Source organism: Corvus moneduloides, chromosome 1, assembly GCF_009650955.1.
Source record: "Corvus moneduloides isolate bCorMon1 chromosome 1, bCorMon1.pri, whole genome shotgun sequence".
In the NCBI taxonomy this organism is placed as follows: Eukaryota; Metazoa; Chordata; class Aves; order Passeriformes; family Corvidae; genus Corvus; species Corvus moneduloides.
The window spans coordinates 153,566,016-153,578,047 of NC_045476.1; positions in this window are offsets into that span (position 1 = coordinate 153,566,016).

Sequence of the window (12,032 nt, forward strand, 5' to 3'; positions counted from 1 at the left end):
CCTGTAGAGAGGGACTCAGCATGAGCTCACAGACTTGATCCAAGTGTTTTATTGGCAATGCAAGAACTTTTTCCATGATCAGTGAAACTAATGAAGCATCGCATCCACTGAATTTGTGTCTTATGGTTATATTTTTTACCTGTTTTCTAATGCCTTAAGGTCTGGAGTATTCATAAAAGTTCATCATGTAAATTCTCTGATGTCAAATAGGAGGAGAGCTCCCACTGCAGTATTGATAAGTCTCTCTCTCCTATGCAGATATCAGGGGGTTTTAGTCCACAAGAGCTCAGAAAACTTTAATCCTCTATCCTGTTGAAGATAAGATTGAATTGTATTACAAGTGGAACACATATTTGGAAGATCACACAGATAATCATCACTCCCCCCAGGCCATAAACACACTGCATAATTATCCAGATTGTGTTCCTTTATGACATCCTGCTACAAATAGATCCAACTACAGACCATTAGTGTGACTACCATACTGATCAAGACAGCAGAAACGATGATAAGGATTTGCCAATTACAACCTGGAAACTGAGGTAAAGATACCCCTGAAGAAAAATCCATATTTAAATTTAAATACTTAAAAGCAATTAAGGTATAATAAAAATGTTAAATGAAGGATTGCTGTCTGAGACAGCAATACAGTACAGTATAACCAGCACTGCATGAAGAAAACTCAGTCAGGATTTGTGTGCAGAGGACACCACATGCATATATGCTCCATTTGGTTAGGAGCTGCTGGTCATAGCACAAACCTGTCACTGATTTCTAATCAGTATAACTATATGGTATTAACCATATTATATTAGCCTTTTTCACACCATCCAGAGTGTTGTTGTTAAAAAAGCAGTTTGTATACTTTAGTAGAAAGTGAGCAATACTGATGGTTAAATGAATGGAGTTAAATGATGATTTGTAGACTACAGGTTATGGATAGCAGTGTAAACTTCCCCACTGGAATTTGTTGATAAGCAAAATCATAGTAATTTTGCAAAATAAATAAGAATGTATTTTGGAAAGGTCTGTCACATCAAAATTCTCCATTTTATAATAAGAAGCATCTAAATGTCAAACTGGTGCATAATTAAGAAATTTTCAGCTCTGAATGTCACCATCTTTACAGCAGTTCTTTTAGCTGGTTTTCTATGGTAGTAGATTTAGAGATTGTTTAAATTAAATGCCATGCTTTATTTATTAAGTGCAACAATATTTACCTTAATTATGTGTGGAATGGGCTGGGGAGCTGAGACATTATTGAGTAGAACACACACAGACTTGAATCAGAGCAGAAAGGAAATGTTAGTTTAATAAAGAAATTGCATAATAACACTTCATTATCTGCTGACATGTAGTTGTCTAGAGTGCTACTGTGTCTGCTGTGCACAGACACAGATCCCATTTTGTCTTCTGCTGGTGACCCTCTCGCTCAGGAGACAGTTGGACAGAGCCTAAGAAGGATGAGCTTGTGCCCTCATCTGGTCAAATTTGCATGAGAAATGCTCATGAGAACATGGTATCTGGAAAAGATGCATTTTGTGGGAAAAGTTCCCATGTATTGGCCCTCAGAAGGCAGGGAAGATGTTCCTTTATCATGATATATGAATACTGAAGGCCCACCTGGTTACTGTAGGATGTCCACAATTCTTGTCACAGTCTCATAGAAGCTATAAAAGGGACAAAAGACATATAGGGGACAAAACTGAATAGCTGACACTAGACTGCTTCTTTGCAATGTGTCTGGGAACATTAAAAGACATTGGCAAGACAGGAGAAAACCTACACCCAACAGAGATCAAAAGAAGTGCAGTAGCTTACAAAGGGAACTCCTACAAGAGCGGCTGTAAAGTTGTTTGTGGGAATAATGCTCCTTTTGGTCGTATAACTGGGTATCTGAGAGAGCTGGGACAGCCACAAAGGGATGTAGAATGCATGCTGGGGTTTTTAACACGCTTTTTTCCTCTACATAATTTAATCCTGTGGTTAAGTTAAACAATATTTTGGTCTGCTTTGTCCCTGGTTTTCACACAAATTCTCAGAAAGGAGATGAAGCTGGTGTCTGAGCTTGATCAGAGCTACTGTATTCACAAATCCTGACCTAAGAACAGGAAATATGCTAGATTTCACCTCTACCAGTACTGTACTTACAGAAGAGGGGTAAAAAAAGGCCTTTTGGGACACCATGGATATACTGACACCTTGGTGGCTAGTGTTGCTGATAATGTATTGTTTTCTCACTGTCCATTTTTATCAGTTAAAATTTCAATGCTGGTGAGCTTTTCACTTTAAGGAAAATTTGTTGACATGCACTTGAAATGTAGAAGATGTTATTTTTAAAAAGATAGATCCTTTGTATATATCTGAAATTAATAGATTACCTGTCTGGATACTTCTTGTCTTATTTTTTCCTGTCATAACAATACAAACCACAGCAATAACAACTCTTCAAACAAGGCCTGGGAGATCGCTCAAGATCTCTTCTCTCATAGTTACTCAACCCACTTGATTCTAGGTGCTAACTTCCATCAGATATTTCATGTATTTACTCTCTCTAGGTCATCATAAACTTGGGCAAATAACCAGCTGTTTGCACCCCCAGACAAGGGAACTGTAACTGTAACTACAGCTGAAACCTCCTTAGACCTTTAGGAAAATGTCTGTCTTCAGAGAAGACTATGAGGCCATGAGTGCTGCTCCCATGGCAGTATGCAAACTGCCTCTGCATTACTTGAATTTCTCCTACCTTGCTCAAAGAGGTTTCTACTCAGCTTGCTGGCTTCTACAGACCATCCTGAGGGAGTCAAGGTCCCTGTATCATGGTTGTGTCATACTGCATGACCAGCCCCTAGGCCCACCCCACCTAATTTTACTCCTTTGACAGTGGCATTTACAGTAAGAAACTAATGACTGTACAGTTCAGAGGGGCTACATGGGTCATCTACATGTAAGGTCTCTGTCATCTCTGAAGGTGTCTGGCCTCTTTCCATTAACTGCAGAGAGAAATGCAGCAAACGGCCTTGAAATCTACATGGTTCAGTTACATTCCCAAAGTTGTGTAGAATAAATCCTCAAAGGGGTGCCTAAATTTGTAGTGTTGTTATGCTCAGTATTGCAATTCCTAGATCTCTTTTTTTCCTCCAGGAACTTGTTATTTCAATGCTGAATTTCTGGGTTTCTGTAGAACCTAGGCTAATATCTAAGTGTAACTTCCTATGCCTAAACACCTAATGCCATGTGAGAGGTTGTAGTGTGTCCAGTATAAAGATGACAGACCCAATGCAACATGCATCTTTCTGGAGAAGCAGCAGAAGGCCATGAAAAATACCCTGTGGCATTCTCTTTTGGCAACTGAATTAATCCCCTATTAATCTAAAGTGAATATAAATACGTGAGAAAATGAGGGAGTTAGTTACCTTAAATCTTGGTGATTTCAGCTCTTGAACTTCTGATATCATAGCTCACCTGTTTAACACTGAATCACAAATGCAGTAGACACATCTCACTGAGGACTCCCAGCCTCTGCTGGTGCACAGTGGTCTGTGTCAGTCCATCTCTATAGACTAAATGGTATGTTTGAACAGATGCACGTCCTGGAAAGCTGCTGTCTATTAAAAAAAAAAAAAAGTTTCCTTGAACTCCCTCTGTGATACAATAGGTCATCAAAATATTTCTTTAGAACAAAAAATACTCATCTTTTGCAAAGAACATCTTGACAGAAAGACAACCTCATCAAACTATCCTGCTTCTCTTGCTTTGAGCACCATCACGTGTAAAACAGATGGTGTGAATCAAGATAATCTACCAAGTCTGAAAAAAGTCATACAGTATTAAACAACTGTTCTGTATTTGTAGCTAGAGATAGCTGAGATGGATAGAAAGACCAGCTGAGTAGCAGTGAAAGGGGAAGCCAAAGTGAATGACCAAGTTTAGCATTCCCTCTTCTTCTCAGTAGCTGTAGTTGAGTAGCCATGTGTTCAGGGTAAACTTTTTCAAACTCTTTTATACATGGACTGGGCAGGACAAGCACCATAGACTAGATCAAAGCCTTAACAGATGAAGACAGGATGAATCTAACACTCACAAGTGAATCAGATCAATGAAACATATCCAGACAAAATAAACAAAGATGGTATTCAGGACTTCAAATGATTTACTGTAGCCTTCACACTGCTCTGCTGCATCAAGCATATCTTCCTTGTATAGATGCAAGTTGTAACAGTTCCCCAGGTAAATAAACCAACTTCTTGTAAACAAAATTTTTAATTAACTGGTCTGATTCACGTCATGGATGTAAAAGCATGTGAACAACCATGCTCAAGGCCAGCTTGAGCTTGAGTTCAGTGAGACTTCTTGGTGCAACTTCAGCACCACACGGACAGGCCCGTGCTGTGAGCAGGCAGCAGCTGGCCCTGGTTGCAGGATGGGTGCACACGTTCAGTTTGACTCCCAGTAGGTAAAACTTGCCAGAAGCACAACTCTGGGGCCATGCAATGTATGTCCAGCCAGAGGAGGGTGCAGGGACAGAGATCCCTTGTATGGGGAGTTATTTCCAGCCTTCCATTAGCCTGGATAACAGAGAGCTGACAGCATTGGCAATGACACTTTAATGCTGATACAGTTTGTGTTAGTGTTAGGGTTTTTGCTGGTATATGTATGACCCAGAAGAAATTGCAATTTTAACTAAATCTCTATGCTGGTTGTAAGTATAGGCTTGATCAAATAAAGAGAGAAGATTATTAAATAATGGTTAAATCAGTTACAATAAATGCACATGTGGAAGAGGCAAATTTATTCTCTAGCTAACTTCATGCTCATACTATGAGCTAAAGATTGGCAGAAGATTTGGAAGTTGACAGAAAAAGGAAATTTTTTTCCATTTCTTCCTTTTCCCTGAACATTTGCAAGCTCTGAAGGCTTCACTGTATTAACAATTTTGAAATATATTTATAGTTTATTTGTGTGTACTGAGTGAAGTGGATTCATATCACTAAAAGAGCTAACACATGCCAGTTATCCATTTTGACTTACAAGCTTTGACGGCAAAAAAATTATATAACATTCATTTTCTTTGTTTCTCTTTTTGGCTACACAGTCAAAAAGTTCATGTGTATTCTGAAGTAGTTAAAAACCACAATCACTGGCCTTACGTTATTTGTCATGGCAATAAAAATGTATTAAATGATTCATATGGTGCAGGTGAAATCACCATAGTACTTTTGAAATATGTACCTGTGTGTGTTTTATTCAGTATATGTTGGAGATTGCCTGATGCAAATTAATTTTATGGAAAATTAAGCAGATAGCCACAGCTGCACTTCACAACTGCCAGACATTTCTGTAACTGGCAATTTTCCAGCAATCCTGCTAAGAAAGAACTGAAAATTTACCACAAGCAGCTATGCTGAGGCAGACTCCAGGACTGAAATAAACTGGTTGTCATTTTACCATGTGGTTACTCATAAATGTATTGAATATTGGATTTTGAGTTGGTTTTGAAGTCAGGTTGTTTATCACTCCAAAGAGACATGTTAGAAATCATTGTATAAAAATTCATTACTAGAAATAATTTTAGGCTATTCCATTGCCTTCAAAATTTAACATCTTTTGACTTTCATAATATTTATTCTGGTTCCCAAATGACAATAGGTTATGAATTACCTCATAGGTTTAAGGAAGGAGTAATTTTTGAAGTATTACTTTGGCTAAATATTTAAGCCATTTGTGACTGTAAGTTAAGCTTTTAATTTAAATGATAAAAAGCTCATTCAGGAAACTGAAGTGCCTCTTTTAGCCTTATTATTTATTGTTCTTATCATATTGCTGGCAGAGAAATGGGGTGAGAAAACCAAAGGGTAGACCTGTCAGGGCATGGGAGGGAAGCTCTACAGAGACAGTCTCAGCTGAAGGTCCACCTCTAAAACCACAATTTAAAGAAAAGACTCCCCTGGATTACTGAGACAACAGGTCTTGGCTCTTCTGCAGGGGGATTTTTGCACTGCCTTAAATCAGGATTGCAGAGTTGAAGAGTATGGGCATTGACAGAGAGTGAAGTTTGCTAAATGTGGTTTTAACAGTTAGTTGAATATTTCAGAATGCTGTTTCATGCAGCAACAGAGAGCACAAGCAGACCCTATGTTTCCCTCCTCTTCATTTATTGACCTGTTTAAACTAACATTTGAAAAATGTTTCTCTCTACGGGTTTTTTTTAATCCAGACAGCTCTGTAATAAACAAGGAGAATATCTGAGTAAGAAACATGAGTAAATGGTGGATTGTTCTGGTAACAGCTTGAGGTGATGTTTAGTTTTTTGTTTGATTCTACATTTGGTGGGGAGCGTTGCCTACAGTCAGAAGCAAACAGCTTTGTGAACATGCACAAGAAATTAGGCAGAGGAAAAACCTGTGTGTGCTTTGCTGAATACTAGACTTGCTTTGCTTGTCCTAATCAATGCGATCAGATCATTTCCAACTGCAAAGTACCGTCCCCTGCTTAGTTAATTTCTTATTTTGCAACTGTTCTACAGTTAGTAGTGACCTGAAAAGATAGGAGGAACATGTCAAATTAAAAATTGCCTACCATTTCTTCTCATTTTACTGTAAGGGAAAAAACCAAAAGTAGACAGATGTGGTTAGTCCAAAAAACTGCTCTAACATTTCTTAATTTTCAACGGCTTAAATCAGGAATTTGTTGTGACTTCGTGCTCAACTGGTTTCCAAGTATGGGAGCCAAAAAGGTTGGAAGTTGGAAGCTGATGAACACTGTATTGGCATGGCCAGTTTTTTGTCTTTAGGGTCTGGAGGTATTTGGACAAGTCAGTGATGTGATGCATTGCTATGGGTGCCCCATGCCCTGCTTGGGGAATATTCACATCCTGCCCTGCCCAACCTGTCTCAGTGGCCTGAAGACACCAGAGCCAACCAGACCTGAATCATGCAGCCCACAAACACATGCTGGCTACAAAACTGAGTTGGATGCCTGCTCTTCAAAGCTATGACACCAGCTTTGGATCTCCCCCCCCGTCTCCCTCCACTATTGGAGGTTTAGGACCCAACAGGAGTGAAATTCAACTTAGATGACTTCCTAAGACAGTATTTTGTTTTGAAAATCTGTGAAGAACCTTAGAGGAATGATGCTCTACAGCAAAATGCTCTGCTCATTGGTGAGAAAATGCCTGGATGGGAGGATTAGCTACATCCCAGGCAGAAGATGAGGCTGGTTCATCCGGGACATTTCTTCTGACTCCAGTCATATTCAGCTGGCCATGAATTTCGATCTTGAACTTAAAATAGCACAGACCTCACTGAGTGAGTATTTTTTTATCTGAGCAGGTTTGTGTATTTCCTCCATAAGTCAAATACTTGCATAGTGTTCATTCATATAGCCCTGAAGCAGGTCACATACATGAAAACCTGATCCTGGGTAATGCTGGCCAGGATTTGTCTGTGGAATAATTCTTAACTGAGAAATAAGAACTTCTGGAAACTGCAGGAAGTGCTGACATTTGCAGGTGAGACAGTAGGGAAAAATGGATGAGAGAAGGGAGAACAAGCAGTCAGCTCACAAGCAACTCTGGGGACACAGGGAGGATAACTCCAAAACAGGCCTAAGCTTCAGTGTCTCTCTTTTGAGGTGGGAAACAGCAGATGGGACACAGGAAGATTTTTTCAACATTCTTTTACATGCCTGTAGGACACTGCTACTTTAGGCAGGAGTTAGATCACTTACCTGAGCTGACAATATTCACATGAAGACTCTTCTGACAGAGCTGGGAGCTGTTCTGGGAGCTTGTCTGACCTCTCGTGCTTTCCACGTCTCAATTCCTTAACAATATGAAATGAAACTGAGTCTTTAATTTATTCTTTTTATAATCAAATAAGTATTATTGTTTTCATCTGGTCCTTCCATCATCTATAAATACTTCCTGTATCTTCATTGGACACACCACTCTAATAAAGACAGGGATCAGGAGCTAGCACAGTATCTACTCTGGCTCAGGCAGCCCCTGACAGAGTCGTGCTCTCCTCTCCCTGGGGCTTGTCAGGGAGAGGAGAGCAAATCAGAGCTGCAAATCTCTAGGCCAAGAGATGTTTACTGAGTAGCTGTACCAAAGAGAGGGCAACAACAAGAGAAGAGATCAGATCTTTTGTCTACAGCAAAGTGGAGTCAAATATTCTGGTATAGAAATTGTAGGGAAGGTGCTTTTCATAGGTTTTAGCAGAGAAAATGGCTAAAAGAAAGAGAACACAACCTCTGTAAATACAATGGCTAACTGCTTTGCAGCATCCAGTGGTCTCAGGCACCATGACCTTGAGGTAGGTGCTAAAAAGCTTATTCCAAAAAATAAAGAATACAGACCACAAGTTGCTTGTACCAGGAGAATAGATATTTCACAAACTTTATTGATCTACAGAGTGTATTTCAAAACTGTTATCACTGCTGTACAGATCTACATTGCTCATGCAGAGGAGGGCAGGGCAACCTGCAGTAGCATTGAGAACAGGAATGCCCAGACTGGGACTTTTAGTTAAACCATTTCCAATCGCAGATCAAGGAGTGGCACTGAAGGAAGGAGATAGTTTTTTCATAGGGATGAGCTCACAGTCTAGGAGCAGGGCAGAGGAGCAGTGAGAAAACTTGTGAGTGAGAAAGCAGCTTTCACTGCTTTCACTTGTCCATCTGTTAACAAGACATCCTTCCCAAACTTACAGGATTTAGGGCTAAAGGTCATGAGGCTGCAGTTCCTTTTGTAACACTATTTCCAGATCAGGGTATCATCTATTATTTTTTGTCAAATTAAGCACTCAATTCTTAACAGGCAATATCCTAAAGTTAAGGCAAGCAGCTCTCTAGGCACTATTTTCTAAGTAAAAAATCCCCAATGATGCAAGTTATCATAGGGAGGCTTGCTGTAGAACCCAATTAGACAAAGAATCATGGAAAAAGCAGCCATACAAAGGGCAAACTTTACTAGCCCTGGATGTCTTGAGTATGTTTATTTGTCTGGCAGAGCTCTTGGTCATTCCATGATTAACATCTTGATTAATGAAAACATGTTCTCTGGCCGCCAGTTTGCACTGATGATGGTTTTTGTTTGAAATCTGTGAGTGAGGGAGTCGTTTCCATGAACAGTCAGAAAATCCTCAACGATGGATTGCCTTGCAGGCAGGGTTTTTAGTGTGACACTGCAGAACAGGCTGTTCCTGGCCAGCAGACCTGGGGCATTATGCCCTGGCTCTGCTCATTCTGGAAGCAGCTCTGACAGCAGTGGGAAGGGGCACCAGGGTGGCTGCCTCAGGCTTGAGGCTGTGGCTTACTTGTTTTCTTGGACTTTTCACGTGCACATGTAACTGGCATCACCCCTCCCATGGCCCGTCCTATCCCTGTGGTGAAAAAGACCCATCTCTCATCTTGTATACAAGATGTCAAATAATTACATTTGAACATCTTTTCCTTTTGCACCTTACTTTTCTGCAAAGTCAGAACAACGTTATATGTATCTGTACAGGCTTTTATTTCTGGCAACGTGCTCATTGCTGTTTATCTCCTCCACATACACTTGGGTTTAATGACCTTACAGGCCTATATTATAACATGGCTCTTTGTGAAAGGGACTGAAGCTGAAGTTGCAAGTTTACGAGTTTATTACTCAGAACCGGACCTGAGATGAGAAGAGGGAAAAGAGGTTTTCCTATAAAGGCCTTATTTTATCTATAGCTGTAATAAAATCTGTTAAGGTCAGTAAAGGTAAAGGTCAGAAAAGCTGATCTCTTGCTTGCTTTCCTACCCTTTCTCTACTTTGGGACAGGCTGTGCTCATATTATTACTATTGTTCCTGGGAACAACTCCCACCTTACATGCTGGAGCTTTCTACTTCTCTCCTTTCCCTGCTGTCTTTTGCTCTGGCTGTAGCACCATGAAATTTCAGCCACGGACTCAGAGTTTTCTGGACTTTCTTTTTGAGACTTGGTATTTTCTATTTGCCTCCTCATTTTTTTAAGAGTTGTGAACTCTCTCTTTTCAGAGACTCGTCCTCTATTTTCTCTGTGCCTTACTATCAGACCAAGGTGAATTTTTACTCCCATTGTGTCAAACCAGTTTGTACAGCCCCTTCTCCAAACTTGCACACAACCTATGATCTATTTCCTTTCTCACCCAGTAGTTCAGATCTTCACCCCACCCCAACACTAAATACTGTGTTTAGGATCATTGTCCTCTTTGCTCATAAAAAGCATCATCAACCTGATATTCCTGGAGAGGTGGTTTTTAAGACTTCCCTGTGAAATCACACAGAAAATTCTCCCCCGTCCTCACCCGCTCAGCTGCCCAACTTCCTTAAGACCTTCAACACAGGATTCACACACGTCAAAGATGGTGACATCGCCTTTCTTTTCTTACTGCCTTGTGGTAGATGGGTTCTCACACCACCCTTAGGTGAAAATTGCCATCCACCTTCATATCTTAGCGGCCCTGGGGAGAAATGCCAGAGTTGCAGAGCAGGAATAGTCCTCGACTTTTCTTACTCTGACACTTGAGCCTGATGCTCCCTTGCTGCCAGGACACTGTATCTGTTCTTCAACTTCGTATGTCTACGGTGTGGGTGAGAAGATGACTGGAGCAAGTCCTGCCTCCAGAAACTGCTCCACAACTGATCCTACCACAAGTCTCTTTTCCTTTTTGGCGTGTCTCTGTTTTGCTAAATCGTAGGGGTTCTCAGTTTGGAAAAATTATAATGGAGGCAGAATACAGCACAGTTCCATAAACCCTGGCTGGTGCAGGGAAAACAAACAGAGACTGATCAAACTGATCGCTCACAGTCTCTCAGAACATAAAATCTTTGGGGGCACCGAATAAAATTGTCAGGCACAGCTAAAAATAGGCAAAAAAGGAAAACTTTGTGTGGCCTGTAGTTACATTGTGGCAAAATAAATAAAATAAATAAATGTCAAAAGGGATTGACACATTAATGGAGGATGAGTGCTTTGTTGACTGTTAGATACTATGCTCCGGATGTAATTTCAGTCTCAGGAAATCTCTACAGTGTTGATTTTTTAGAGGCTGGAAGGCACTAAAAGGGCTCTATATACCCTGATTCTCATACTTTTTTTTTCAGTATCTGTTAATAATCACTGACAGAGACAGGATACTTGGCTAGACAGGCTTGTGATTTGACTGGCTATGGTACTTCTTACATTTTTTCATACATTCTGTAGCAGCTTTGCCCAGAACTTGGAGTACAGAGTTTATTCTGCTCTGTGTGCTGCACTTCTGTTCTTTTGCTGATAGCCAAGAATGACAAATTTAAAATAAGGCTTATGACAGCAGCAGCATGCATGGCACAAGATGCATGGTAATGAGTTGGTTTTCCAAGTTAAGCACTGGAATGACTTCAGTTGCTGCCCATATTAGGGATCTGTACATACAATCCCTTGATGGTGGAGAGGGCCTGCAGCTGGGGTAGATCACAGCTTACTGAGCCCAGAAGCTCTCAGCCCTGCCTGATGCTGTGATTTCAACCCACAGTTTGAAATTCAAGCTACTCTGTTATAACCCCAAAGCCTGCCGCAGCCTGGGAAAGACAATTTCACATGATTCTCTCATACAGACTCAGTAGGTAAGAATAAGGATGCTGGCAGCAGATAATGATCAATAAGCAATGTTGCACACCATGTTCACAGAGAGAATGGAAGCACACTGCTAAATTCACCTGATCCTTAGGATCTAGGCAGTATTATGTTAATGGTTGGACTCAACAATCTTAGAGGGTTTTTCCAACCTAAATTATTCTGTCTGATAAAAATTCAAATCTCAGAGTAAGTAAATGGATTATTCCCCAGGCAAGTATTTTTTAAACCGTGCTCTGAAATGTAGGATGTGAGGAATGATGATGCATATAGAGTAAAGCCAAAGAAAATATTCCCTAATATTTTGAGAAATAAAGCCTTTTTTTTTAATTTTTTTGCATTTCCACAGCAGCGCATGAAGGAAATTTCAGGGGCACATTAACAGAATCAGTGCAAATGTTGGTCAGC